Source organism: Filicampus tigris, chromosome 5 (genome assembly GCF_054856515.1).
Source record: "Filicampus tigris isolate MCC_2025a chromosome 5, RoL_Ftig_1.0, whole genome shotgun sequence".
NCBI lineage: Eukaryota > Metazoa > Chordata > Actinopteri > Syngnathiformes > Syngnathidae > Filicampus > Filicampus tigris.
In genome coordinates, this window is record NC_141221.1 from 15,801,576 (window position 1) to 15,810,491 (window position 8,916).

An 8,916-nucleotide genomic window follows, 5' to 3' on the forward strand; every position below is an offset into this window, starting at 1 on the left:
ATACAGTATGTCACTTAAAAACAAAATGTTTTAACCATTTGAAAAGGGATAGTACATTTAATTTAAAAAGAAATGACAGTGTCTATTCTGTATAGAATTTATATTTTACAAAGATAATGTAAAAAGTTTGTATTCATTTTTTTATTAGATGTAATTTCACATCAGGAAACTACTATTCTTAATAGAAGATGAGGATACATTATATTTTAATTTATTTGTTTTCTGTCTTTTCCAACTTTAAAATGGTCACTTTGACCAACATCATAACAGGCCTAATACATTTAATGTGATGCATTATAGTTATACAAATACAGTACAATACAATTTTATTTATATAGCGCATTTCATAACATCTAGAGCTGTAACAAAGCACTTTACATACATACAAACAATAAAAAGGCCATAATACAACTAGTGGAATTAATAAATTAACATAAAACACTATACGTATACAATAGACACCAAAAAAGAGCCGAATATTTCAGGTCTATACAACTGAACTGTACTTTGTGGTACCTAGTGATTCTTTTGCATTCAGTAGAGGGAGTGGTCCTGGTTTCACACTCAGGTAAAGCACTAAATGATCACAATGAGAAAGTCCCCAATAAAGGTTTGGTGGCTATAATGATTTCTTGTCCTTTATTTCCTATGGAGAAAAAAAACATGTCTGTATGCTTTGAGGACTCTTTTGTTGTTGGTTTTGAGCTTTCGACTCAGCTGTTTTGAACTTGGTGGTGCAGGGTCGTTGTGTTACGAAACGGGTCACCTGGGCGTGCCTAATAATGTGGCAAGTGAGCACCTATTTACATCAAACATTCCACCGCCGCCGCTTGTTTGAGGGCAAACTTGCGATGAAAAGAAAAGGGCTTGTTGCATAAACACAATCCAAATTCATTTCATTTGATGACTAAAATACACTTTGACAACTTCAGGAACTCTTTTGCTCACCAAAACAGCAGCATGTGTTCAGACTCTCTGAAACAAATGAGTCGCAGGGTCCATTTGATAAGTGAAATATGCCTCAAAATGAAAAAAATATTCATACAAAAAGCTTTTTTTTTTTTTCTTTTTTTTTTTTACAAAAGTAAATGAAAAATTGCTTGGTTGTAGTTCTAAAAAAATATTTTATGTTGCTATATTATGTTGAGATTTGTTATGTACTTTTATATACTGTATAACATACAAACATATATATATATATATATATATACATATACACATATATACATACAGTACTGCCTCTACTTACGAACGTTTCTTCATACGAAATGCATCAACAGGAAAATATTGCCGCTTCTTACGAAAGAAATTTCAGGATACGAAAGGTAAAAATATGGGCTGCTACTCGCAGCTCCAGAGTTTCCTGAACGCAACATACTCATAGCTGCTCTGCCATTGGCTATTACCTAGCATCTTCCTGGCATCCCATTGGCTAGGAGGGACCTCTACCGTATGTATCTATGTCTGTCGATAGACAGGTAGATAGATAGATATGTGATAGATATGTAGATATGTGTATGCAGCGTCCTCGTCATTCGCCCCTCGGGCCATGAGGTGTTCCGATAGTTTTACGTGAATTAGAAACGAGGAAAAGAAAAAAAGGAGAAAAACGTTTTTTTGTCCATACAAACAAAGCAAGAGATAATAGAAATGTGTGATAAGGGGATGCGTTTGGTCGATCTCGCTAAAGAATATGACCGTAATGTATCGACAGTCGCCACGTTATTAAATCAGTTCTTTACAAAACACCAGGCAAAAACCACTCCTGAGAGACAACATGAACCAAAGAGGGCAAAAAGCGATGAGGACAGCAATTAAAAGGTAAACGACCATCATCCATCCATCCATTATCTGTACCGCTTCTCCTCACAAGGGTCGCGGGGCGTGCTGGAGCCTATCCCAGCTGTCTTTGGGCAGTAGGCAGGGGACACCCTGAATTGGTTGCCAGCCAATCGCAGGGCACACAGAGACAAACATCCGCACTCACAATCACACCTAGGGGCAATTTAGAGAGTCCAATCAACTTACCATTTTATTCTTTACCTTATTCTTTGTTTTTTGACATTATGCACAACTCTCATTTATTGTGCAACAATCTAATTGTAACATGTTTTGTTACATGTTTTGATGCATTTTTATGCTTTATAAAACATTTATGTCTCAATATTGGGGGGCTTGGAACGTATTAGGGCATTTACATGGAAAACACGTCCCTACTTACAAAATTTTCTACTTAAGAAATTTCTTACAGGACCAAATTAATTTCGTAAGTAGAGGTGCCACTGTATATATATATCACAAGTGTATATGTGTTGCATAGTCCGATTAAAACTGAAAGAATGAGGCAATATGAAATTTGACACATGATTGTGACAGTGTGAGGTTAAAAACAGGTGAACTTCTGGCTGCAAGAGAGAGAAGGCAGCTCCAGTTCCAACATGCTTTTTATTTATTTGGCAAAGAAAGCTGTCTTTAGCAAATGTGAAAAAGAAATTGGTCATTGTTGCTGAAATGCAGTGGAATCTTGTTTGCATACTGGGCACAAAAAGTTAAAAAAAAAGAAAAAAGAAAAATATCAAAAGTAAGAATCGCTCTGACTCTTGAATTTGTGCATACAAAATAATTTTCTTGGAGCTCTGTAGCGGATGGGTAAAGTAATGATTTTTTGTTTTTGTTTTTCTCATTAATTTCGCTCGAGTTCTATCCGTAAAGGATACTGTTGGCACCGACAGTCTTGAGGCGACGCGCATCAGCGGCAGTAAGTCATGCTAGCCATTCAAATCCCATTGGGGCGTTATTTTGAAAAGTCATGCAAATCACGCTGGGCCAAAGTGATACTTTGCTTTGCTTGGTGCGTTTAGCTGGATGTATCCCGGTTTAACCTCCTGCGGAGCATTTCTGTGACACCGGTCATTAGTCTTTAATAATGCTTTCATTTTCATCGCATATCATCTTTCAAAGCACATGAAAATATTTATGATATATTTTTTTTGGAGTTCAAAGATTTATTTTTTTGTCCATGTTTTAGCTTTTCCAAAGGTGTACATGACAGTTGACATGCTAATCATTTTGATTTCAAATCAGATTGTCCCATCTACCTTCACTTTTTTTCCCACGAGTCTGGCTGGTCATTCATGGCCCGGGACGACCTCGGTGGCGAATCAAAACAAAATGGCTGCCGCAGGTGTCGGCATTGGACACCTCGCATCCCTGGGTCGCCATCTTCCCGGGACCGCCATCAAAGCGTGGCTGGCGTGATAAGATCGTGGTCGTCCATCAAAACGTTAACACACACTCCCTTAAATAACCCCCCCTCCTAGCACCAAAAAAAACAACATTTCTATCACCATTGTTCGAATGCGCTCTGCTGGTTTATAACAGTCGCCCATCACTGGAATTCATCCCAAAATACCCTCATGCCTCTCACAGCACCACAAAGATGACTCACTTCTGGGAGTCCAACACTCTTCGGGTTGCTAATGCTACTAGCATGAAGCCCCAAACTAAGATTTCTGTTTCAAAAACAAGTATTAGATAAAGAGCTATTGTGTCGAATCATCAAATACTTGTTTTATCAAGTCAAAGGGCTGTAGTTCAAGGCAAAGATTTGAACTACAGGAAGTCCTCAATTTACGAACGAGTTCCGTTCCTACACTGGTGACGTAACATGAATTTCCGCGTGAGTTGGATTTCACCGTTAAAGTCGAAATTTACGTCAAAATACTTTGTATAAAAAAACGAAAATACATTAAAATAAAAAGCATAAAATGCTGTACTTAGCATTACTGCTGAGAAGTGGATTGAGAAGGAGGAGAGGCGAAAAAGGCAAAGATACTGCCGGCGCACACAGACACGATCGAGACACTCTGCGCGTGCACAACCGCAAGGAATGCTGGTCTTTGAAGTACAGACAGTGCTTGTATGCGGAAGTGCGTTGTTTGGCGCCAAACCCATCGCAAATACAAAAGCAGAGGTAAAAAAGCCCAGAGACGCAGCACAAAAGCACACTTTTGGAGCGAGGAGGAAACCGGCTGCTTCATTCATGTGGTGAGTGACATGAATATCAAGTGTTATATTGACAGTTGAAAGTAACAAGCGGAAATGACGTCCATTTCACTCATGATGCCGTGTGTCGCCGTACACAGTGGGTTATTCAAATGCCGGAGCAACTCTGTACGCTCAATTATGTAAACGCGATATTCAGAATGTTTCAGAAATCGGAATTTTTACTTTAACCTCAATATTGACTGCATGTAAACATAGTCACTATGTTGCTGGGGACAAAATGGAGGCGGAGGCACGGGCGTCGTAAAGTCGAAACGTCGTAGGTTGCATACGTCGTGATTTGAGGACTTTCTGTATCAAGTTGAAGAGTGAGAGTTTTACTTTTAACTCGAGGAGTTATCAAGTTAAAGAGTTGGAGTCTGAAGTCAAAGGGTTGTGATGTCAAGTCGAAGAGTTGTTGAATCAAGTCAAGTTGTCATGTCAAGTCAAATATTTGTACCATCAAGTTGAAGAGTTGTAGTTTCAAGTGAGATTTGTACTATTAACGCAAGGAGTTGGTATCAAGTCAAATTGTTGTCCCAGCAATTCAAGGAGTTGTAGTGACAAGTGATAGAGTTATAGTATCAAAACAAGAAGTTGCTGTATTAAGACTAGCTGTTGTGTTATTTCAAAAGGATATCATTTCAAGTCAATGAGTTGTCAGAGTTGTGGTCTCAAATCATTTTTTAACCAGTCAGAAGATGTCATGCCATGTAAAAAAGTTGACGGACAGAGTCAACAAGTTGTTGTTTCAAATCAAAAAGCAACTATTTGACTTCATTCAATCTGACTTTTTGACTTGATACACCAACCCCACGTCTACGTCATACTACAGCTCTTCAACCTGATTCAGCAACTCCTTGAGTTCACCGTGTCCTTTCGAGCAATGAAAAGTCACCCGAAATCAAAGTCAGACAACGTTACTCTAAGGTCAGAAAGTCCAAAGTTGCGGCACAGGCGTGAATTAACAAAGTGCAGGGAGTAGTTTGAAGACTTGAGATTTGATTTATAGCTCGCACCATCCTCGTTCTATAGAGGGCGTAAATGAGAGAAAGGTGGCGGGCATTTTGAGCGCACATGTGCCTGCGAAGCGCATGAACATGGCCCCGCCTCCCCACTGTGTGATTGACAGTCTGGTATGTGGACATATGAGAGACGGATACTTCATTGGTGTGTGTACGTGTGCGTGTGTGCATGTGTGTGTTTGTATTAGTAGGAGGCAACCTCCACCCTCTTTTGCCATACGGTGAACTAACAATGTGATCTGTTCTTGATGCCAAGGAGCTATGCTGAAGTGAGTTGAAGAGCTTCATTTAGTTAAAAGTAGTGCTTTGCTGCCATCTTGTGACATTTTCATGCCAGGGAAATATGCTGAAGTGATTTGACAAGCTTCATTTAGACAAAAGTAGTACTTTGGCACCATCTTGTGCCAAGGAACTATGTGGAAATGGTCCGAGGAGCTGCATTTAGACAAAAGCAGTCCTTTGGCACTATCTTGTGGCATCTTGGTTTCAAGGAACTGCAATTTGTTGAAGAGAGTTGAATAGCTTCATGTAGACCGAAGTAGACCTTTGCCGCCATTTTGACATCTTGGTACCAAGGAGCTATGTTAAAGTGTGTCGAGGAACTTCATTTAGACAAATATAGTGCTCTGCCACCAGCTTTTGGTATTGTAGTGCCACCGAGCCATGTTGAAGTGGGTTGAGGCATTTCATTTAGACAGAAATACTGTGCTGCCATGTTGTGGCATCTTGGTGGCAAGGAACAACATTGAAGTGAGTAAAGGAGCTTCATTAAGACAAAACCAGTGCTTTGACACCATCTTGGAGCATCTTAATGCCAAGGAACTATGTAGAAGTGAGTCGAGGCACTTTATTTATACAAAAAATAGATTTGTTTACATCTTGTGGCAGCTAGTGAATGATGTTGAGGTTAGTTGCAGAGCTTTATTTAGAAACAGGCAGTGTTTTGCCATCAATTTGTGAGATCTTGATGCAAAAAAACTATGGTGAATTGAGTTGACGAGCTTTATTTAGACAAGAGCAGTGATTTGCCGCCAGCTTGTGTCCTCGCTATATGTTGAACTGAGTTGAGGTAGTTCATTTAGACCAAAAATTACTTTGCCAGCCTCTTGTGGCATCTAATGGACCATGTTGTGGTTTAGATGAAGAGCTTCATCTGGACAAATGCATCTTCTGGAATCTAGTGAACTACGTTGAGGTTAGTTGAACAGCTTCATCTAGGCAAAAGTAGTGCTCTGCCGCATCTTGTGGTGCAAAGGAACTACGCCGAAGTTAACTGAATAGCTTCATTTACAAAAACATACATTCTGTGACATCTCGATGGGAAAGGAACTAGGACGAAGTGAGTTGAAGAGATTCATTTGGATAAAAGTAGTGCTTTGAGGCCATCTTTGGATTTGCTTGGCAATTCTATCTTTTTTTTGTGTGGGCAGGATGTCAATTTCTTGTAGAATTTCGCTGTCCGTGGCAGGGCTCTGTCACTATTGCCTGCCAATATCAGGCACATTTAGCCCAATACTTCTCGCAAAATTGTGACCCCCAACAGACGAGCAGGTGGCCGAGCGGCCGGCGTGCACGCGCGTAGAACTAAAACATTTTGCGTGTCCCAGCATAGATTTGAGCACACCTGACATGAGAGACTCCACATCGCAGCCGGCTGCTCGCTTGTTCTTCATCTTTATAAGCAACATGAGAAGATCTTTTTCCCTTCAAGCTTACCGTTGGAATCTTTTTGGGGAAACTCGTGTCTTATGTGATATTCAACATTTGAGTCGCCGCATTTCGGGTTAACATCAAAAGCAAAGAATTTAGTGGGATGGTAAATAGAAATTAGTTTTGTTTTCTAGTAAAAACATGTATGACATTTGTATGTATGACATTTTTAAACAAATCAAAACGCACAGAAAATGTGATAAAAATGAAAAAACAAAACAAAAAATTAAGATGCAGATGATGAGATTTTCCATAACATTGTAAATTTGTTTTTTTTTTCATTCTTTATGAAATGTTCACAAAAAATATGTAAAAATAATGAACACAAAATTAAGTACATGCATAAAGCAAAAAGAATGTGTCTCTGAAATTTTGTTGCTTGAAAATCTTTTTAATGCAAAAAATTATATAAGCCATAAAATTAATTTAAATTAAAACTAAATCTTTTTAAGTACATTTATGAAAAAGTATACTTTTTGATAAAAAAGATTTTTTTTGTACATGTTACTTTATCCATTCATCCAAACACAAAATGTTAAAAAGAAATGTAAAATATTAATTCATTTAAAATAAATTAAAATATTTTCAACTTCAAATTCTACACTTTCTAATTTTATCTAATGCCATCTTTTTTTCTTTTTTTTTAAATTTGAATCCAAATTTTTATTGGTTAAAAAGATTATGAACCCTCCCCCAAAAATCTTTGTTTGGAGAAATTAACGATTTTAGCATCACGGTAACTATTTGGCCCAATCATTCCCCAAATTAATGTTTTTTTTAAATGAGCTGCATCTTGAAACAACACAAAACCTCACATTGATTGCTGACACATTCAAACGTAGTCCGAGGTGAAAAGAATGAATGAAAAGAATGAAGACGTGTTGGATTTTTCAAAGGTGGTCAGGGAATCGTCATCACGCAACAAAAAAAAAAAGTCAAAACTTTACAAGCTTTGACATCCAAACGTGGAAAAAGTGAAGGTATGCATACAAAAAGGCGGCAGATTTTCCGCCTGGGATGGCAGGTTAGCCATGGTCCCAGCAGCAGGTGACTGGAAGAGGGTCACCATGTGGTCATCATGGGGGGGCCAAGGGGGCAAGGGGTGGGTTTGGATGTGGTGGGGGGTGCAACAACTGGGAGACATCACAAGTGTTTTCTCTCAAGTCAAGGTGTCGTTTCACACTCTGGAATCTTCCGTCTGACAGCGGGCGATTGATTTGCAAGAGGCGGACTGCTACAATGATGCGCCGGCACCTGTATCACATTTAAGCCGTTTTGACGCTCATTAGCACAACATTGTTGCCGCTTCATTGAAGTTGCTTCCCACCAACAGATAGCCACGGAAAACCAGTTGTCTACACATTTGGGCAGACCAAAAGACATGTTTTAGTTGTTTTTTTAAATACACCAAGTTTAGAGGTACAATCCATTATCTTTTAGTAAAGTATGTGTATGTGTCTAAAAAAGGTTGTTTTTTGTCTGAAAGAAAATTTATTTTGGATATTTTTGAGATTTTAAAAAAAAAATGCAAAAAACTATTTGAAAAAATATTTCAGACATCATTACAATTCAACATCCCAAAAAATAGGGAAAAAATGATTTTCATCTGAGTAGACATTAAAATACACAAAAAATGAAATTAATTCACAAAATCATTGAAAATGTAAAAAAAAAAAAAAAAAGTTCTTATAACAAATGTACATTTTTTCTGAAATTTTACCATAGTATTTCAGTAGAATTGTTTTTATAATTTCTTTTTGTTGTTTTATATTCAAGTGTAAAATTTAAACCTGACACTTATTTTTAGACAAACACATGCAATGTAATTTGTAGTAGTTAGTTATGAACATTTACTTTTGGTAGAGTTTCATACTAAATTATCATCATCATTATCAATTTTATAAACCAATGAAGACAGTCTGAAGGCGCATTTAATCATTATTTGTTTATTATTATTACTTTTTACTTATTTTACATTTTGTGGTTATGTTAATGGCGACGTTTCAAGATTCGAAACACTTGAGGATGAACATCTGCCGAGGTCTGAGAACTAGACTTCATCGACAAAAGCCATAAATGTCAGTCGTCAGAAGTCGTAAATGATGTGAGTACAGATGTCTTACGCCGCCGCAACGTT